This window comes from Musca autumnalis, unplaced genomic scaffold (genome assembly GCF_047663935.1).
Source record: "Musca autumnalis isolate F117 unplaced genomic scaffold, ASM4766393v1 scaffold_2, whole genome shotgun sequence".
NCBI classification, from domain to species: Eukaryota; Metazoa; Arthropoda; class Insecta; order Diptera; family Muscidae; genus Musca; species Musca autumnalis.
This window is the reverse complement of record NW_027411755.1, coordinates 11,322,114-11,345,370: the sequence shown is the minus strand read 5'-3', so window position 1 is coordinate 11,345,370 and position 23,257 is coordinate 11,322,114.

The window sequence follows — 23,257 nt, the reverse complement described above, 5'->3', positions numbered from 1 at the left end:
AGGCGTGGATTTTTTAAGAATATTTTCTCAAGGTCCAATAATGGCGTGGATTTTTTAAGAATTTTTTCTCAAGGTCCAATAAAGGCTTGGATTTTTTAAGAATTTTGTCTCAAGGATCAATAAAGGCTTGGATTTTTTAAGAAATTTTTCTCAAGGCCCAATAGTGGCGTGGATTTTTTAAGAATTTTTTCTCAAGGCCCAATAGAGGCGGGGATTTTTTAAGAATATTTTCGCAACGCCCAATAATGGCGTGGATTTTTTTAAGAATATTTTACCAAGACCCAATAAAGGCATGGATTTTTTAAAAATATTTCACCAAGACCCAATAGAGGCACGGATTTTTTAAAATTATTTCCCCAAGCCCCAATAGAGGCGTGGGTTTTTTTTAAATATTTCCCCAAGGCCCAATAGAGGCGTGGATTTTTTAAGAATATTTCCACAAGGCCCAATAGAGGCGTGGATTTTTTTAAGAATAGTTCCCCAGGCCCAATAGAGGCTTGGATTATTGTAAGAATATTACCCCAAGGCACAATAGCGGTGTGGATTTTTTAAAGAATTTTTTCCCAAGGCACAATAGCGGTGTGGATTTTTTAAAGAATTTTTTCCCAAGGCACAATAGCGGTGTGTATTTTTTAAAGAATTTTTTCCCAAGGCACAATAGTGCCGTGGATTTTTTAAAGAATTTTTTCCCAAGGCACAATAGTGCCGTGGATTTTTTAAAGAATTTGTTTCCCAAGCACAATAGTGCGTTAAAATAATTCGTTATTTGTTCTTTAGTAGCATAATGTTTTAACATTTTAAATATTAAACAGTAAATTTGTAATTTGCCGTATGTTTTTTGAGACGAATTCAATTTAGAACAATTTCTTTTGACGTTTCAAATTTGATCAAATGGACGGATGCTCTATATTGGTAATTGTGCTATGAACAAAAATCAGCTAGCCGCCATTTAAATCCTCGAAAGTTACATCTAAATGCAATGAGATTTATGCAGGCTTTATTAAAACCAGTTGAGGATTTATGGCTAGTCTAAATGAGCTATAACTTCCCAACTAGAAAATCAGGCATGATGATTTAACAACACAACACCCTCCAAAGCATACTTTAGGGGATAAATAAATATTAATATAACACGCAAACCCCTAAAGTATTATTTAAAATACGTAAACCAATTGCACAGTTGCTTATGTCCGTATGGAAATGTTATATTAACCCCTTAAAATCATCATCATTATTAGCTACATAATAATGATGGTGAAGATGATGAAATGGGAAAAAAGATAAATGTTATTCGTCCATTAGCCACTTAATAAAAATTAACAGGCTATAAGTCGTAACTGTGCGGCGTATTTGATTTTGAATATTTTGTTTTCTTTTTATTTCATTTTACTTCCAATTGTGAATCAGTCAAATTTTTCAAATGTGAATCATTGAACCATTTGATTGTCAAGGTCAATAATTATTATTAATTCGCGGTGATCATTAATTGTCTACAAAAGAAGAACAGAAATCAGAAAATAAATATTTTATTACGGGGGCATTAAATGGGAAACACGATTTTTGAAAACAACAACCCCACCGCCATAAAGAGCATTGACAGATGTACTTAGCCAACCAAAAATAGGAAAATAAGCTCTAAACATGAGGGTGATGACTGTATGGGAACTGAACAGAAAAAAGCATTTTCAAAGAAAAAAAAGAAAATCCAAGAGAAATTTCCATTTTCATTCAATCATCAAATTGTACAAAAAATAATATTAAAAAGTAATAATTTTGCATATTGCGATTCTAAAAATTTTAATGTCCAAGACAATTAAAAGCCATTTTTAAAAATTGCTACCGAAGAAAAATATATTTTCACTAATGGCAAGATGATGAGATGGCGGCGGCAGCAAGGAAGAGAACAAAAATGCATTAAAAATAAATAAAGACACCGTCACCGTTTTCACTAACAAGAAATTTGCAACAAATGTCAATGTTCTTTAAAAATGCCCAGTGGCAGGCAGCAGCCACCAAGTATTTCTGTATGTACGCTATTTTGTTTGGACCTACACATACATGTGTACATAACTAAATTAAACATATGTATATGAAGATTTTTTTTTAGATAGACACAAGTGTGTGTTTTAATGCCAAACAAAAACTACTACAAAATAGCCACATAAAGATCTGTGGAAAAATAATTGTATTTTATCTGAAACATAGCAAAACAAAATACAGCAACAACAACAAGAAAATACTAAAATTTTCTTTGACGCACATCATTGTTGGGCTATGTGTAGAAGACGCGCAAGTACGCAATTCAACAGTGATGTACATAAAAAATATATGTATGTGCCCTAATTCAATGGGATCTGTTTGGTTTTCGATAATAAATTTCTAGTTTAAATGAACTGATTTTGAATGGGGTACAAATTTGTGAAATATGCGGGAAATTTTCAATAACCAAATCAAATGTGTAGCTTTTTGTATCAATATCTTGGGAAAAGGTACTTACCTTGGTGTACATTATGGTCAATCAGAAGAGCATTCTGTAAATAAGATATGAAATTGTTAATAAAATATTCGCAATACTTTTTTATGACATTAGGTCTGCAAATTAAAAATTTCGATTTGGAAAACATTTGGCAAGCAAGTGGGAATCCTACAAAAACTTATGAAAATCGGGTAAGATTTTGAAATTTCCCCAATAGTATATTTGGCCAATTGGGGCCCTATCAATCACAATCGTTAAAGGATTACTTGTTTTGCTACAGAAATGAACTAAGGTCAACAACATGGTTACAATTTACTAAGGAAGAAGTGGAGGTGAGGGATTAGCTTTCCTATTGCATCAGTCGTCTGTTGAATACAGACCTATCGTATTCATACTTACTTACTTAGCTGGCCTTTTACAGAACATTTGTTCCATAAGCCGAACTAAGAAAAAATCTCCAATCCTCTCTGTTTGCTGCTGTATTTTCGCAATCTGGGATATGTAGCTTACTGATATCTCGTTTCACTTGTTCGCTCCAACGAAGCTTTGGCCTTCCAGATCTGCGAGAACCTCCATACGGCCCGTATTTATACGCCTTTTTAGCGGGTTCATCATCACTCATTATTATAACATGGCCTAGCCATCGCAATCATTGTATCTCGATTTGTTCAACTACATTGATGTCATTGTATAGTTGGTACAGCTCGTTGTTCATACGACGCCGATATTCGCCGTCAACACAGATTGGCCCGTAGATCTTTCGAAGAATTTTTCTCTCGAACACACCAAGCACTGCCTTATCTGCTTGAGCAAGTACCCATGCTTCGGAACCATACATTAGCACGGGTAGTATCAGTGTTTTGTAAAGTGTTACTTTTGATTGACGAGAGGTGGCTTTATTCCTAAACTGCTTACTCAGCCCAAAGTAGCATCTGTTAGCCAACACTATTCTTCTTCGTATTTCACAACTGATGTTATTTGTTGTGTTTATGGCGGTGCCGAGGTAGACGAAGTCCTTTACTACCTCAAAATTGTAGGTACCAACATTCACAAATGGTGCGGGGTTTGTGGAAATATTACGCGTCGATACCATCAACTTGGTTTTTTCGCCGTTTACTGCCAGACCAACTTTAGCAGATTCTCTTTCGACTTTTGTAAAGGTGTCAGTTACTTCCTTTACCGATCGACCCATGATGTCAATGTCGTCGGCATAAGCCAGTAACATATGGCGGTTCGTGTATATCGTTCCATTTCTTTTGACCTTCGCGTTTCGTATGACCTTTTCCAGCAGGATGTTCCAGCAGGCCGTCTCCTTGTCTGAAACCTCTTTTGGTAATAAACTCTTCGGAGAGGTTCTTTCCTATTTTAACAGAGGATCTCGTCTCAGTTAATGTCATTCTACAAAGCCGAATGAGCTTTGCAGGAATACCAAAATCAGACATGGCTTGGAACACCTTTGAACGTATAGGGCTGTCGAATGCTGCTTTATAATCGACGATAAGATGGAAGGTGTCGATCTGCATTTCTTGGGTCTTTTCCAGGATTTGTCTCAAGGTAAATATCTGGTCAATGGTGGTCGAAAGCCGCACTGATAGGGTCCAATAATTTCATTGACCATAGGCTTTAGTCTCTCACACAATATGCCAGATACTATCTTATATGCAATAGGGAGCAGACTTATGCCCCTGTAATTGGAGCACACAGTCTTATCACACTTCTTGTGAACTGGACATAGGATGCTCACGTTCCAATCGTCGGGTACGCGTTCTTCCTTCCAGATGGTGCTAACTAGCTGATGCATACACCTTATCAGCGTGTCGCCTCCGGTTTTGAACAGCTCGGCTGGTAGGCCATCTGCTCCTGCCGCCTTATTATTCTTTAGCCGGTTTATTGCTGTCCTTACCTCATCTTGGATGGGCGGTATACTTTCAATACCATCTTCTGGGATTGGATCTGTGGTATCTTCGCTGTCTTCACTGCTATCGGATACCAACAGTTTGGAAAAATGTTCTTTCCATATCCTGAGCACACTATCTGTATCAGTTACCAAATTACCTTGTTGGTCTCTACAGGAGGATATGCCTGTACCAAAGCCATCAGTTTGATGCTTCACTCTTTGGTAGAATTTTCGGACTTCGTTCTGTCTCCTGTACATCTCCATTTGTTCACACTCCCTCTTTTCCATCTCTCTCTTTTTCCTGCGGAAAAGACGTTTCTCCTCTCTCCTTTTCTCCCGATACCTCTCTCGTGCGCTACGCGTTGCTACTGATTGTAAAGTAGCCATATATGCCGCATTTTTTTCTTCGGTAGCAGCACGGCACTCCTGGTCATACCATGGATTCTTTGGTGGAGGTCTCTGGTATCCAAGTACTGATTTTGCGGCAGTTTGCATGGAGTGGGAAATATTTTGCCATTGTGCTGATATGTTATCGGGACGAGAAGCGCTTTCATTAAGCAATTGGGTCAGTTGAGTGGAATATGCTGTGGCTATCTGTTGTGTTTGCAGCTTAGCGATGTCCAACTTTCGTGTTGTGCCTGTCCGTGCTTTATTTGCAACGTTTAGACGGGTACGTACCTTTGCTGCAACGAGGTAATGGTCCGAATCTATGTTTGCTCCTCGGAACGATCGTACATCCAACACGCTCGATGAATGTCTTCCATCTATCACAACGTGATCAATTTGATTTATTGTTCTTTGGTCTGGAGACAGCCAAGTTCCCTTATGAAAATCGAATATACTAGCCCGACGCCCAAACCCAAGTTTTTAACGTTCTTATGGGTGAACGCGCGGCACATGTTAGCTCACTACCTTTAACGGGTGTTAAAGGCAGTTCCCCAGGTGACACCACGGGGAGGTCAGTGTCCACTTGGGATGAAAGAGGGACCAAGATAAATCCTGGGCTTTGCCATGTTAAAACCGGTCAGGACCGTTGCTTGGTATCTTCCATCCCCTACGTCACCCATCCTATCGTATACTATTTAAACCTGTTTGATACGCTTGTTGATCTAGGGGTTCTCTCCTGTATCGTTGGACCTCTCCCTCTAGAGCATGGATATCCTTCCTAATCCGCCTGTATGTGCCGGGCCTACCCACAAGATGGTGATTGGGATGGCTCGCACGGTAACATCCAAGCAGGTACTGCAACGAAAGCATCTCATTGTGTTGCTTTACTAGAAGAATCATTGCCTCCTCATGTAGATGGTCCACTGAAGATTTGAGGAGGCACCCTGTTGCTGTTCTCAGGGCGGCATTCTGGCAAGTTTGAATCTGTTTCCAATTCGTATCACATAATCTCGGGGACCAGACTGGCGCCGCATAGCTTACCACAGACCGAACTATCGCGTTATATGTGGTCAAAAAGGTTTCTTTATCTGCACCCCAAGTGCGGCTAGGGACTTGAGGACCTTGTTCCTACTTTTCAGTTTGTCGCAGATAGCTGTGGCATGCGCGCATGACGTGAAAGTAGTGTCGAATGTGACCCCTAAAATTTTGGGGCAGTTTGTGGTCGGAATTCTGCTACCGTCGCACAATGGTTCAGGAATCGATTTTCCTGGCCAAAAATCAAAATTTTGTTTTGTAACAGATATTTAATTTCTATATGGGATTCGATAGTAAACATATTGAAACTAAGGAAACCAAAAAATTAGGTCAAAATATTGGAAGGTGCGGGCGTGGGGTGCCCCTAAAGACAAACATTTTTCCAATTTTTGAGAAATACGTAATTTTTGAAAACTTCTGGAGAAAGAAATAGCTATTTCTCGGAAACTATAACATAAATTGCGTTCGCTGTTTTTTTGTTAGGTAGGTAGGATTGTGGCCTTTAAAAATAAATTAAACAAATTACCGTGGTGTTTACACAAAATGCACTATTTTATTTTTCCTCAGGTACTAAATTTTATGAAAATCCAAATTTAGTGGACTAGAACTTTTGTGGAACAACATGGAACAATGTTCTGTTTCCACAGAAATATGCCCGAAAGTCTCCTCTTTTAGCCCATATATACTTTTGTTCCCGTCCTGTTCCGTCCGTTTAACACTTTTTTAAATTTATTGAAATTACATGGCTAAAAATGTGTGTTTTTCCATACCAATTCCCATATCAATTACAGCTTTTTTACACAAATTAAAATTTTTTGGTGTATATGAGTTTTCATATGAGTTATATAAGTTCTATGGACACCCATGGAGCATTTTATTTTAATTTTTGAAAAGATTTAAATTTTTTGAATTTTTTAATGTGAAAAATTTGTGAAAAAATTTTTTTTAATTTTTTTTTCGAAAAATTTTTTTAATTTTTTTTTTTGGCATTTTTTTAGTTTATTTATTGGCGTTTGACCATCTTTAATATATAAGAAGATATAAAAACACAAAAGCACTGATATTTTGATGAAAAGTAGTAAAACAATTCAAAAGTTTAACTTTGACATTGAATTCCTCTGCAACTACCAGACAGAAGTTGGCCGCTTATAATTCACCAGAAAGCTGATTGTGTTATCTGTCCAACAAAAAAAGAATTGTGAAAATATCTCTATCCGTTCAAAAGTTACAGAATTTTGACCAGGAAAAAACGATTCTGAACCACTGTGCGTCGACCACGACATTCAATTCTCTTCCAAACTGCGCTGTCCATGTGGTGAACAGAGTGCCTGTTGATTTTGTGGCGGAAATCTGCATATGGTAAGATCGGTTAAATAGTTGTTCAGTCTCTCACAGATGTCATCAGGATAGGTACCCGACGCCAGGATCGTGCAATCATCCGCGTATGTTACGATCTCGATGCCGTATGGAGGGGGCGGAATACACGAGAGGGTAGAGGTTAAACAGTTCCGGAAATATCACCCCATCTTGGGCAACTCCCTGTTTCACTCTACGGGGTTTGGACTTCTTGTTCCTGAATTTCACGTACCACTGGCGTCCACACATATAATTGACTATCCAACGTTTCAAGCTTGGCCGGAGGGTTGTCTGCTCAATGTCCTCAAACAGCGTGGAGTGCCTGACTGTATCAAAGGCTTTTGATAAGTCAAGCGCCACCATCACTGTTCTATCGCACGGCCGTCTCTGGTTGAGTCCTTGTTCTATCGCACGGCCGTCTCTGGTTGAGTCCTTGACAAATATGTGTGGTAATGGCGTGCAGAGCAGTTGTCGTGCTGTGCTGCTTACGGAATCCATGCTCATGATCGGCAACGTGATAGCTATTTCTGATACTGGGGAGGACTAAGGCCTCCAAGGTCTTTGCTACGGGCGACAAAATCGAAATCGACCTGTACGATTCACTTTTGCTGGCATCGTTGCCGGGCTACCGTAGTGGGACCACCCTGCCCATTTTCCAGACTTCGGGAACAATGAGGGTGGATAGCGACAAGTTGAGAACTTTAGTAAGATACTCCACTCCCGGCTCATCCAGCTGCTTCAGCATTACTATGGAGATTCCATCAGGGCCCAACGCTTTGGATGATTTAGCGTTCCTGATGGCATTGGCAACATCATCCATTGTAAACTGTGGTGGTTCCTCCTCGACAGGAAGAGATCTGATGCGACGTAACACTCTTCTCTTCGCCTTGTCACTCTCGGGTGCTCGACAAACTATCGATTAAAATAACTTGCGCACCTCTTCGGGTCAGTCAACGTAACGTCGCCAAACGTGACTGAGGTCCTATCTTCCCTTCTTCCAGGGTTCGAGAGTGACTTAACCGTTGCCCACATTTCACCTATACCGGCTCCAATGTTGCAACTCTTCAGATGATTTAACCACTTGTTCCGCTTATGTTCGCCGACCAGCCTGTTAACTTCCAGTGTCAGCTCCCTGACTCTGGGGTCATTGGGGTTGGTTCGGCGAAGCTCTTCGCGCTCATTTGCTAATCCCGTCGCCTCTGCTGGGAAGTTTGGTCTTACTTCGGGTATTCGACCAGCAGGGATATGGCGAGCGGCTGCAGCAGTGATGATGTCTCGGAACGTCCTTTCCGCTAACCGAACATCAGAAGGATTGGGCAGTTCTCTGAAGCGGTGATTGGTGAACTCTCTGAAACCCGGCCAATCAGCTTTCTTATGATTGACGAATGTGCGGCGTTCAGAGGTAATGAAATCGAGTGGTCTGCTAATGGAGAGAGGATTATGGGGAGATGGTCTGATCCAAGGGAAATGACGGGTTGCCAGGTAACGTCATTTGTCAGACCAGGTGACACGATGGTTATGTCTGGCGTGCTGTGACAATCTCCTCTAATTCTGGTAGGGGCGTCCTCATTGACCGTGCAAAACGCAAAGCTGTCAATCTGCTCAGCCAGCGCTGTACCTCTCTGGTCGTTTCCGAGGGCCGAAAGCCGCATCTCATGATGCGCATTAAATTCCCCCAGGACCAGACGATTATGACCTTCCAAAAGCGGGCTAATGTTAGGCACGTAATCTGAGATACAGCTATTTCTCGGCGGGATGTATACGTTCAGCAACTCTATCTCGGCAGTTCCACACCTGACTGCTACCCCCATACATTCCACGTACGGGTTATTAGGGACAGGCTCAAGCGAGTTAGGTCTGTATTGGACAGACTGGTGCAATAGGAAAGCTAATCCCCCACCTCCATTGCTGGTGCGATCTTTCCTTAGCACATTGTAACCATCACAATGTTGTAAGCTACAGTTGTTGTTGAGCTTGGTTTCTTGCACCGCAGCGACCTTGATGTTCTTCCGACTCATGAAATCTATTATTTCCTCGAGTCCTTTGCAATTAAAAATGATGCATTCTCTGGGATTGGGACAACAACGGCTGGTGTTAAAGGCTGCGTGTGCGGTTGTTGTCGAGGGGACTGCGGGGGAGTTTCGTAGTCAGACGACGAGGGAGTTTCGTAATCCGACGACGACTCACTGGGTACTGTGTTCACGCAGCATGCAGCAACATAGTCCCAGTCGTAGTCCCTCACGTGGACAAGTGCAGAGCAACCCCTTGGATGCACCCACTCCTGACATCTATTGCATCTCACCGAAGGTTGGATGTGCGTGAAGATGCGGATGTGACAAACTGAGCACAGATATATTGGTCCTGGGTTTTCCTCCGTCCCGGCACGGACCAGAAGAATTCGGAGCAGGCATTCCGGGATATGCTGCTCCCAACACAGAAAAACGAAACAAATACAAACATATGTACACTGAGGTGGCAGCCGCTGGCCGGAACGATGATTTTGTGTTGTTCCGGGTCAATCCGGTACGAAAGAACCCGCTGCCGTGGAATTGTAAGTTAATTGTGGGCGACGGTCGCTCTCGAACCCTGGAAAGAAGGAAGATAAGAACTCAGTAACGTTTGGCGACGTTACGCTGACTGAGCCGAAGAGGTGCACAAGTTATTTTAATCAACTGCTTGTCGAGCACCTTGGAAGTGACAGGCCGAAGAGAAGAGTATTACGTCGTATTAGATCCCCTCCTGCCGAGGACGAACAAACGCTAAATCATTTCACTTTTTTAGTTTCGCATCGCATATTTTATTTTTGCGGTACCCACCATACTGATGAGCGTTCCCTATCCACCAACCGGGGAGGCATCCGATGGGAGAAAAAAACGTAATAAAACAACTCCGCACGGACTTGACTTATCAAAATCCTTTGATCCTGTCAGGCACTCCACTCTGCTTGAGGACATTGAGCAGACAACGTTGGATAATCAATTGTAACGTCAACTGAAACGTTGGATAATCAATTGTATGTGTGGACTCCAGTCGTACATGGAATTCAGAGTGAAACAGGCAGTTCCCCAAGGTGGGGTGATATTTCCGGAGCTGTTTAACCTCTACCTCAGCTGTATTACACCCCTCCAGACTGCATCGAGATCGTAACGTATGCATATTATTGCACGATCCAGGCGTCAGGTACCTTGCCTGATAACATCTGTGAAAGACTGAGTTTATATTTAACCGATCTTTCACACGAGGAATATGCAGATATCCGCCACTCAATCTACGGCCACTCTGTTCAACACATAGACGGCGCAGGTGAGAAGAGAGTTTAATGTTGTCGTCGATGGTAGCAGAATTCCGACCATAAACTGCCCCAAAATTCTAGGGGTCACATTCGACAACGCATTCACATCGTCCGCGCATGGCACAGCTATCTGCGACAAACTGAAAAGTAGGAACAAGGTCTTCAAGTCCCTAGCCGATAGCACCTGGAATGAAGATAAAGAAACCTTGTTGGCTACATATAATTCGATAGGTCGGTCTGTGGTGAACTTTACGGCGCCAGTTTAGATCGCGAGTTTATTTGATACGCATTGGAATAATATTCAAACTTGTCAGAATGCCGCCCTGAGAACAGCATCAGGGTGCCGCTTCATGTCTTCAGTGGACCATCTACATGAGGAGCCAAAGATTTTTCCAATACAGCAACACAATGAGATGCTTTCGTTGCAGTACTTGCTTGTTTGTTACGGTGAGAGCTATTTTAATCACCATATCACTTTCTAGCGATGAGATCCAACGATACAGGAGAGAACCCCTAGATCAACAAGCAGATCTTCATGATCTGGAGAGAGAGAGGTCAGTACAGAGATACTATGTGAATGCCATACTTGAGGACGACCCCCATCCATCGCAGCAGAAGAACGTCAGCTGCTAAGCAAATACGAGTGGGTTCAGCCCAGTTAAGATTCGGATGATGCAGCCGCCTCAATTCGTATAGGGCCCGAATTGACGTCACGATACTCAATAAATTCCCTGCATGTGGATTGGGACCGCACGACACAATCTTTTTGTTTAACTGCCTAGCTAGAACGCACTCACCTATCTCCTGATTCTTTATGGTCACGGTCACTCCAGTTTGTAGAATTTTTAAACCTGTTCGAGAATTCTTGTGAATTTTTTCAGAAGGTAAGCAACGTCGCACAGAGGGGAAACATAGGCCTAAAGTTGCTCAAAACTCAAAAAATGAAAATAGTTTTTTTATGAAAAAATGTTAATAAACGGCAACCATACTCTTTTCTACATTTGCTATAACCATCCTCGACTTTGTAAGATTAACCAATCCAATGCAGCAGTCGATTGAACTCAGCCCTACTGAAAACAAAAAGTAAATTTTCGAAAACTAAGAAATTAGGTGAACATTAAAATAACATTATTTTCGCGAAAATTTATATATTTCAAGATTTATTGTTTTTGTACAGTCTCCGAACAAGATTAGCATTTAAAATTTTCAGATTGATTGTACATCTTTGCTCTTTAATAATGGTGATACATATCCTCTTTATGAGTTTTTTTTTATGATAATTTTTAAGATTACTACAATTTCAATAGTGAAAAAGTCTATTTCCCCGTCGTTTCCCGACCATAGTTTCTTCTAATGTTTTATGCGCTTGAGTCTCAAATATCAGATTCAATCATAAAAAATTGCGCATATTTGCGCCATTCCGAAAAAATCTGATTTTTCTCAACTAAAATATGAAATATTTTTATATGGAATTGCAATGTTTACTCACACTAAATTTTGCTCCGCCTTATAACCGGGGCTCTTATTTATCAGATTAAACCAACACCTATCAAATATGTTTGCATTATTCAGAAACATTCACGGTTTTTCTCATGTGAATTGAGAAAAATTTAATTTAAGTAAGTTTCAAAAAATAAAATTTGGAATGAAATATATGTATATGGGACTATATATACATCTGTACCGATTTGTTTGAAAATTGGCTCAATGTCTTTTTAGGCTAGTTCAGGTTGCATGTGTCAAATTTCAGTGATTTTTGTGCATTTTTATCTCCTATCAGATGCGAATATATATGGAAGCTGCATCCAAATCTGGACCGATTCTCATTATTTTCTATAGGATTAATCCTTATACAGAAGATATGCTTTGTGCAAAATTTTATATCAATCGGACTATAAATGAGCTTTCTAGGGCTTTTGATCAACTTTTAACACAAGTTTCCCCTCTGTGCGTCGTAATGTCTATCTTAATCAAGTTTATACTTCCTTACATAAGAAACCGGTATGACTGACGGCCACGCCACGTTTTAAACTTGGTCGGAGGGTAGTTCTTTTTATATCCTGTTATGTAATCGGTCTGCATTACTCGCCTGTCCTGGTATCCTTGCCTGGCTTCAGTAGCGTGACCAGACTGTCCATTTCCCAGCCTGCGTTAATTAATAGGATGGCGTATGACGCGTTGAGGACTTCAGCGCTAATTTATATAGTTGAACCTAACAAGCTTTTCCGCGCATGAGTTTATCGTAACGTATCCTCTTTTGGGCGCCACCGTGGTGCAATGGTATGCACGCCCGCCTTGCACGCTGAAGGTCGTGGGTTCGAGTCCCCGGCCAGGCCATATCAAACATTTTTCAGCGGTGGCAAAATACCCCTCAGTAAAGTTGGCGACATTTCCTGAGTATTTCAGCCATGTAAAACTTTTCTACAAAGTGGTTTCGTATGACACGCCGTTCGGACTCGGCGATAAACAGTAGGTCCCACATCACTGAGCTAATATGAATCGGGGTGCACTCATTGATATGAGAGAAGTCTCCCTTGCCCCTTCAGGAATGTTTGTGGAACAATTATTATGTTATTATATCCTCTTTTGAACCAGAAACCATACAATCTGGGTCTGTATCTATTCACACTTTCTAGAATGTAGCTGCTTCGATGGGATGTAACCATAGATCCACTGGAGTTAGTTGAGTAGGTTTGGCAGGGCAGTTGAAAAGGTGCAGTGTGTTTTGAGGGTCCATGCCGCATGCTGGTCCGATGTCTTGCACGGTGCGATCGATCTTTGCCCTATAAGAATTTTAGGCGATTTCAGTCGTGGCAGCTGATGTCTCAACTGCGATAGATTGGGGATGTAATCCGATGAATTTATTCACACTACAGTTGCTCATGGCCTTAGCAACTGAGTCTGTGTGAATCCTGACGTGCCTGGGTGCGGGAAGTCCGTCCATTAAATCGTGACAGGAATGCTCACTGCATAACACTCAAGCAGGTACTGCATCGACAGGATATTGTGTTGATGCGCCGGTAAAACCATTGCCTCCTCATGAAGGATGCTTTGTCAGCACCCCAAGTGCGACATGAGGAACCTTGGTCCTACTTCTGATCTTATCGCGAATAGCTGTGGCTTGCGCGGATGACGCAAATATGCTATCGAATTTTACACCCAAAAATTTGAGGTAGTTGGTGGTCGGAATCAGTGCACCATTGACAACTGCGTTCAGTGGGAGCCTCATTTCTGGACTTAGCGGTGGATATTTTCATATTTCATATTGAAGAACAGTAGTACTAGGTCAGCTATGTAGAGATTTAACCTATCACATCTGTCAGCGACGACGTCTGGGGGTGTGGAATTTCAGAAAGGTAGCGATTAAGCAGTTCCGGAGATATCACACCACTTTCGGTTACTTCCTGTTTCACTCTACGGGTTTTTGACTTCCTTTTTTCTGAACTGATAATCTAACGTTTCAAAAACGACTGGAAGGTGGTCTTCTATATATCCTCGAACAGCTTGGCATGGTTGACGACATCGAAGGTCTTCGATAGGTCAAGGGCCACTGATATGTGTGGATATTGTGTGTAATGCTGAAGTAGTACTATACATTTTCCGGAATTCATATTGATGTTGAACAACTGGAAAACTGCTTCTCATCGTGGGGAAGAGTAGTGCCTCTAGCATCTTTGCTACTGGCGGCAGGAGGGAAATAGGTTTGTAGCATTCACCTCTGTATCCTTGCTGGGCTTCAGTAGCGGGACCACCCTGCCAACTTTTCAGGCTCCTGGTATAATAACAGAAAGATGTAAATTCTGCAGTCCAACAATAAAAAACGCCAAGTGTGGCTAACGATATGTTGAGGACACTTGTTCAATGCTCCACTCCGGGTTCATCCGGTTGATTCAACATTACACCATTGATATTCCGTGTGGGCCGACACTTTGCATGATATCACGTTTCGGATGACGTCTGCAACATCGTCCATCCTTTATTATGGTGGTACCTACGGCGCAGCACACTCCTCTTCACTCTCGGGGTGTTCAATAAACTGCCGGTTAACATAACACGCGCACCTCTTTGTTTCAGTCATCCTTCCTTAGCGGATTCGGGAGTGATTTAACCGTAGCCCAGAATTTACATAATCCTGTAATAATGTTTTATTGTATCAGGAGGTATAGCCACTTTTTCCGCTTATATTCTTGGGTCTTCAGGGTTCGTACGATAAAGCTCATCACGTTCATTCGCTAATTCCTTCGCCTCTGCTAGGAAATTCGGAGTATTTTTACCAGCAGGTATGTAGCGAGCGGCTGCTGCAGTGGTGATGTCCGGGTATCTGAGGGAGCGATTGGGAGATTGGTAAATTCTCTGAACCCTTGCCAATCAGCTTTCTTATGGTTGCGAAAATTACGCAGTTCAGAGGTTATGAAGTCAGGTGGTATATTTACGGAGACGATGTTACGATGGTGGTCTGAGCCAAGGCAAATGACGGGTTGTCACAATACGTCATTTATGGGACCTGGTACCACAGTGGTGATATCTGGCGAGATGTGGCAATCTCGTCTTGTCCTCGTAGGAGCTTCTTCATTCACCGTCCAAAACGGGGATCTATCAATTTGCTCGGACACCGCTGTACTCCTCCGATCATTATCTAGGACGGAATGCCAAAGCTTATGCTGGGCATTGAAGTCCCCTAGCACCAGACGGTTGTTACCCTCTAAAAGCGAACTAATATCGATGATATAACGCAGGGCACAACTATTCATCGGCGGTGTCTACACAAAAATGAAAATATTGCGGACACCGTTGCAATTGAATTGCAGGAATAATGCATTTCCGGGCCGCTGAACAACAACTTGTGCTGCGTTTGTTGTATTCCGACGATAACGAAGAATCGGACGACGAAGTTGGAGACACACTGGGAGATGTTTTGGCGCAGCGGGCAGTAACATACATATCGCAGTAATCCTGGGTGCGACTTAGGCCAGAGCTCCCTAGGGAGTGCACCCATTTTCTACGAGGGGTTGCCAAGTGACTTCGTTTGTCAGACCAGGCGAACTATGACACTCTCTGCCAATTCTGGCAGGGGCGTCCTCATTGACTGTGCAAAACATACAGCTATCAATATACACAGTCAGCGCTATACCCCTCTGGCCAGGAACGTACGCAGGGTGTTTTCAAGGTGTTTCACGAAATGACAATTGTTCAAAAAAATAAAATTTCGTCTAGTGATATTTTTACCTCGGTTTCCATTGTAATTTATTTGCAGGGATTAGAAAAGCAACGACTAATGATGACTCATAGTTCCTCACGTCCCGGCATGAAAAAAATTCGGAGCAGGCATTCCTGTATATGCTGCTCCTAACACAGAAAAACGATACAAGTACAAACATACCCTACCCGTAGGTTTAACCCAATGGCGTACTCTTTCGTGTTCCATATAAAACTCCTGTTAGTTCCATGGCCCAGATGATAATGCAACTCCACAACCAAGCCGAAGCCACGATTTTTTGGTCCAACAACAACCGCCATGATGCTCCCACAAGAGGGGCGACACCAACACCAGCCTAAATCCGATAACCTAGGAGCTACTGGTACCCATTTTTCCTGAGCTAAACCTCTGGTACGGCTCCACGGAAAAAGGGAGGTCGAAGGGATAATAATGGCGTACTCTATCGTGTTCCATGTAAAACTCCTGTTTTTTTCATGGCCCAGATAATAATGCAACTCCACATCCATGCCGAAGCCTGATGCTCCCACAAGAGGGGCGACACCAAACATAAACACCAGCTTAAATCCGATGACCTAGGAGCTACTGGTACCCATGTTTCCTGAATTAAACCTCTGGTAGGCTCCTCGGAAAATAGGGAGGTCGATGGGACAATAAATCCGACCAGTAACTACCCTAACGTTCTACCTACAACGTTCTTCGCCAGGATCGTACGAGAAGTGGGGGTGGAGGGCTTGCATTCCTACTGCACCAGTTTGTCCAGTACAGACCTATCTCGCCTGAGCTAGACTCTAGGGACCTATACTTGGAGTGTATGGGGGTAGCGGTAAAGTGTGGATTCGCCGAGATAGAACTGCTGAATGTGTACATCCCGCCGGTCAATAGCTGTGTCCCGCGTTATTTGCCTAACATTAGATCTCTGTTGCGAGGTGATAACCGGCTGGTCCTAGGGGATTTCAATGCACATCACGAGTTATGGCATTCAGCTGTAGGTAATGACCAGAGAGGTACAGATCTGGCTGAACAAATATATAGCTCCACATTCTGCACTGCGAACGAGAGCACACCCACCAGGATTAGAGGAGACTGCCACAGTTCGCCTGACATATCCATCGTGTCACCCGGTCTGACGAATGACGTGACATGGCAACCCGTCATTTCCCTTGGGTCGGACCATCTCCCAATCCTCATCTCCATAAACAGACCACCAGACTTCATAACCTTTGAACGCCGCACTTTTATTAACCATGGAAAAGCGGATTGGCAAGGTTTCAGAGTGTTGACTAATCAACGCTTCAGAGAACTGCCCAGTCCCTCTGATGTTCGGGTAGCAGAGAGGAAGTTCCGAGACATCATCACTGCTGCAGCCGCTCGCTTTATCCCTGCTGGTCGAATACCTGAAATAAGACCCAATTTCCCAGCAGAGGCGGCGGAATTAGCTAATGAGCGTGATGAGCTTCGCCGCACGAACCCTAACGACCCCAGAGTCAGGGAACTGACAATGGAAGTCAATAGATTAGTCAGTGAACACAAGCGGAAAAAGTGGCTATCGAAGGCGCTATCGAACCCTGGTAGGAGAGACGATCGGACATCTGTCACGTTTAACGGCGTGGCTGTGACAGATCCGAAGAAGTGCGCTGGCTATTTCTGCCGACAATTTATAGAGCACCCCGATAGCGACCGGGCGAAGAGAAGTGTTTTGCGTCGTTTGCGATCTCTTCCAGCTGATATTATCCGAGGCGCAAAGTCATCCAAAGCGCTTGGACCTGACGGAATTTCTATGGTGATGCTAAAACAGCTAGATGACCCCGGAGTTGAGTATTTAAGTAAGGTCCTCAACTTATCGCTAGCCACCCTAATAGTTTTCGATGCCTTAAAGATGGGCAGGATGCCAGTAAAGGTGAGTCGTGCAGGCCGATTTCACTTCTATCACCAGTAGCAAAGATAACAAAAACAAAACATTGTTCCACAACATCCCATACGGGACAAGGGAGACTTCTCTCATATCAATGAGTGCACCCCGATTCATATTAGCTCAATGATATGGGACCTACAGTTTATCGCCGAGTCCGAACGGAGTGTCTAAAGACACCACTTGTAGAGAAGTTTTACAAGGCTGAAATACTCAGGAAATGTCGCCACCATTACTGAGGGGTATTTTGCCACCGTTGAAAAATGTTTGATGTTGCCTGGCCGGGGAATCGAACCACCGACCTTCTGTGTGCAAGGCGGGCGTGCATACCATTGCACCACGGTGGCAAAGATACTCGAGGCATTACTCCTCCCCAGCATCAGAACGTGTTATCCAATTGCAAATCATCAACACGGGTTCCGGAAGTAGCACAGTACCACAACAGTACTGCACGCCATTTCCACATATATTGGACGAGGACTCAACCAAGACAAACCATGTCACAGAACAGTGATGGTAGCATTGGATCTGACCAAAGCGTTTGATACGGTCAGACATGCTAGGCTGTTCGAGGATATCGAGAATACTACCCTCCGGCCTTGTCTGAAACGCTGGGTCATCAACTATTTGTGTGGTCGCCAGTTATACGTGAAATTCAGAGACAGGAAGTCCAAACCCCGTAGAGTGAAGCAGGGAGTTCCCCAAGGAGGGGTGATATCTCCGGAACTGTTTAACCTCTACCTCTCTGCAATTCCACGCCCTCCCGAAGGCATTGAGTTAATTACGTACGCGGATGAATGTACACTCATGGCGTCAGGTCCCAATATCAGTAACGTTTGTGACAGGCTAAATGCCTATCTCATTGATCTTGTAGAGTTTTTCCACGCGAGGAATATGAAAATATCCACCACTAAGTCAACAGGCACACTGTTCACCACATGGACGGCGCAAATGAAGCTCCCACTGAATGTGCAGGTCGACGGTGTAATTATTCCGACGACAAACTACCCCAAAGTCCTAGGGGTCACATTCGATAGCACGTATACGTCGTCCCAGCATACTATAGTTATCTGCGATAAGCTGAGAAACAGGAACAAGGTCCTCAAGTCCCTAGCCGGCAGCACTTTGGTGCAGATAAAGAAACCTTGTTAACCACATACAAGGCGATAGGTCGGTCTGTGATAAGCTATGCGGCGCCAGCGTGGTTTGCTAAGTGATACGCAATGGGATAAACTACAAATCTGTCAGAATGCTGCCCTGAGAACAGCTACAGGGTGTCACCTCATGTCTGCAGTGGACCATTTACATGAGGAGATAAAGAACCTTCCTGTGCGTCGTCACAATAGCAGGTTGACGATGCAGTACTTGCTTGGATGCTATAGGCAAAACCAACCAAATCATCATTTGGTGGATATGCCTGAACCCCCCAGGCCAGTTAGGGAGGATTAGAGAGATCTAGAGAGAGAGGTCAAAAGATATGAAAGAGAACCTCTAGATCAACGTGCATACCAGGCAGGCAGAGGCTCTGGCAGCCTACAGTGTGAATATCGTCCTCGAAGATCATCCACCACCCGTGGCAGCGGAAGAACAACAGCTGCCAAGACAAACGAGAGTCATGCTGGCACAACTTAGATCTGGCTGGTGCAGCCGCCTCAATTCTTACTGGGCCAGGATTGATGGCACGCGGAATATCTGCCCAGCATGTGGCACCGGTGACCCTCTTTTTTTGGACTAATCCTATTCAGGTGGCGTCCTTTCTGAACTTGGAGCTGGAGGCAGAGCCGAATCAATAAAATAGAGATTTACATGTACTTGTTGTACAACAACTACTAACTACCCCAAACGACTTATAGGGTTGGAAGGTATTGATCGCCCATGAAATTTTTAGATTACTTATAGAGAAGAGCGATCAACGAAAGCGGCCGGAATACTCTTTCAAACACGATGCTATTATCGTCCGTCATGACAACGCTGGTTATAACTGATTCACATTAGGGTTTTGCCTCTTCAAAGAACTGCCCCCTCCGTTCAATAGCTTTCTCTTCATTATTACTCTTTGGTTTGAAAACTATCAAAATTCTGCATTGACCAACTAAAATTGCTGAGTGACCGATAACTATTGAAAGTAGTGACTCCCGAACTTCTCCACTTTAACACTTTTTCAGTTTATATTAAATTTTAATATTTTTTATATTATGCCCTAATATAAAGAGTGACTCCTTCACACAGCTACCGCCCCGCTAAGTCTAGGTTTTTACCGCAACCAGTCTTTTTGGTCTCTATTACTTGATCGTTAATCGCCCAACCTCTGATACTTACTTTTTTTACGAATCTTTTCTCGAGTACTATCACACCTATGAAACGTGGATTTTGAGGATCCTGAGGGTCCATACCATATACCATAGAATATGTTTGGCGACATCTCTTCATTACCTCTGTGCTACTTAATTACTCCCAAATGTATTGTTCTGTTGTATTGTTCTGTTCTACTGCTGCGGACACCAAGTAACCGATTCTATTCTTTGCTAAGAATTCGATTTAAAATAAGCCATGAAATAAGTGAACAAAAAAAAACTTTATATAAACTTTTAAGAAACGCAAACAAAATCTAAGTACATTGTAGCGCGGGTTATGCTTGCGCCATGCCTGACCGCAGTTGCTATTGTTTATGCTCCCAAAACGCAACCAATTGATATCGCTGATGGCAGTGCTGCTGCTGGTGGTGGTGGTATTAGCCAAGTAAATTTTATTTGTATAAAATTTTATTTGCATTGGACGACGAATTGAAGATCGAAGAAAAACAAGAAAAGTGATGCTGGCCAAGAATCGCACACGAATAAAATGCCAGGCAGCCAACAGCTGAGAATAGAAGAAATTCAAACTCAAATTTATAGAAAAAATTTTGTTGGCGTATAAAGCAAACAAACAACGAGCTAGCCAGCCAGTTAGGCAAGCGGCAGGCAGTCAGTCAGTCACTTTGTTGGCCAGACATACCAACCAACACACATGTGTGGTGTCTATTTTGATGTTGAAAGCAAATGAAATAACATGAGAACCACAAAAAAGAAATTGAAAATTTATGCTAAAACTATGGTCCAAACTAATTGAATGCGAAATAAAACACAAACTGAGGAAAATTCGCAACTAATCGATTTGTATCGATCGTAAAGTTTTTTTTTTTCATTTTTCAATTTGGGAAGGTTTCTCTACGTCGTTCAATCTCAAGACTTATGGTCAAGGCTAGTGCGAAAAAAATTGAAAATTTTCAATTTATGTTAAAAGTGGGAAAAACGCTTAAGGAAAATGCGGAAATGGCAAAATAAAAAAAGGAAAATTTACTTTTAACATAAAAATAAATGTCGAAAAGCAAAAACAAAGATCAGTGAACTTTCGAACGCACCTAATTCTGTCTATGCGATGAGCTGTCAATAACATATTTAAATATATGTTCCCGAGCGATAGACATAAAAGTACTCATCGGAACACTCTCAACTACCACTCATCAATCTGTGTGATAAATATACCAGCCAGCGATAATTTCCTTCTATTCGTTTATTTATCTTTTGCGTCTGTTATTTATGACTAATTGGGTAGGTAGATGGTGGATGACAATAATAACACTAGAATACAAAATAAAGGTGACCATCAGAGGGTTGGAGGTGGAAATTGTAAAGAAAATATTATCCGTATAAAATTAAACGACATATGATCAATAGTTACAATGAAAGATAATCTGTCTGATTCGCCAATACCAAACGAAGTTTTGAATGGTCTCAGATATTACTTGCCTCGCAAATGATAAGCATGTAAAAAAATCGTTAAGTTCGGCCGGGCCGAACTTTTTGTACCCTCCACCATAAAATATTCTGAACTAAACGGAATAATTATTTTCATTCCTGTCCACAATTTTAGGCGGAGATATTTTGTGATCACTGATACCTAAATAAAGCATAGGGCCTTTATAAAGTTTTTCCAAGCTATTCTATCATTCGCAATATGTTTAATTTCATTTCAGCTATTTCCGCTGCTCTCCACTTCCTTCATCAGGCTTATTCTCCAAGTGGTGTTTGGCATACCCTTCCTTCTGTGCCCATGGTGGGTTCCAGTCTAGGGCTTGGCGACACATCTCATCTTGTTCTTTTCGCAATGTGTGACCAATCCATTGCCACTTCCTTCTTCTTACTATTATTACGGGAGTAGGTTCTATATCACATTTTTTGTACAGATTTTCATTGCTTATTACATTTGGCCACCAGATTTTTAAAATAGATCGCAATCATCTGTTTGTGAAGCTTTGCAATTTGTTGTTAAGGGTTGTTGTTGTTAACCATGATTCGCAACTATACAATAGTACTGACAGAACGTTTGATTTGAATATGTTGATTTTTGACTTCGTTAGTATAACCCTTGAGTTCCAGATGTTTCTTAATTAAAAGAAGGTGCTATTGGCTTTACCAATTCCGAATTCAGTGTCAGACTGTGCGCTGCTTTCGTTGAGATCATGCTTTCCAGATAGAAGAATTTGTTTTCGAACTCTATTTGTTTGTGTCCAGTGACAAAATGATTGTTGTTTGATGTTTTTATTGCTAAAGCCTTTGTCTTTGCGGTGTTAATTCTTAAATCGACTTTCGCTGAGTGGGCAACTAAGTCGTCGAGTTTAGACTGCACATCTGAGTGCTTGGTTGATAGTAGGCAAATGTCGTCTGCGTAGTCCAGATCCTCAAGATGGCTACTTATAGTCCATTGAATATTGAAATTTCTTTCATCACATTATCAATTACGAGAAGAAATAGTAGTGGCGACAGTAGGCAGCCCTGCCTCACACCGGATTTTGGACGAAATGGTTCTGATAAACGGGCATTGTGTAGGACCCGGCAATGGAATCCGTCATACTGAGCTTTAATAAGGTTTATGAGCTTCGATGGGATACCTGGTGTTTGTAGTAGCTCTCATATTTTGACCGGAATACGCTGTCAAAAGCAGTTGCGTAGTCTACGAACGTCATATATACATTACTTTGCATTTCTATTGTTTTCTCAGTATTTATGTGATCTACACGTGACATATTTGCGCGGAATCCAGCTTGTTCTTTCCGAAGATTTGTTTCTACCGTGTAGTTGATTCTATTATGAATAATTCTTGTGAGTATTTTGGAAGGTACGGAAAGAAGAGAAATCCCTCTATAGTTTTTACATTGGGAAAGGTCTCTCTTTTTCGGCAGTTTTAGTAGAATGCCTTGTAACCAGTCGTTGGGTAGTTTTTCTTCTCTCCAAATATCTTAAAATAGTGGGTAAAAAAGTCGTGATATTTTTGAAGGACAGCATTTTATTATTTCTGGGGGAATACTCTCGTATCCTGGAGCTTTGTTGTTTTTGAGCCTTTTAATAACATTCTCTATTTCAATGAGGGATGGTGGTTCGTTTGCTGAGTTGATTAGACGTAGGTATGGGTACGTTGGACATGGTATTAAAGTTTTAAGGAGAGTTCGGGGTGTTATCTAATGTTTCCATAAAGTGCGTGCCCCAGCGAGAAATTTGTTTGTTAGAACAGTCCCATACTTTGATTTGATGGGGCGGTCATGTGGTTTATGTCTCCCTGCTAGCCGTTTTGTTATATCATAGACCGCTTTAGTGTATTTCTTATTGGCCGCTTCGTTTGCTTGCGTCGCAAGTTCATTAGTGTATGCT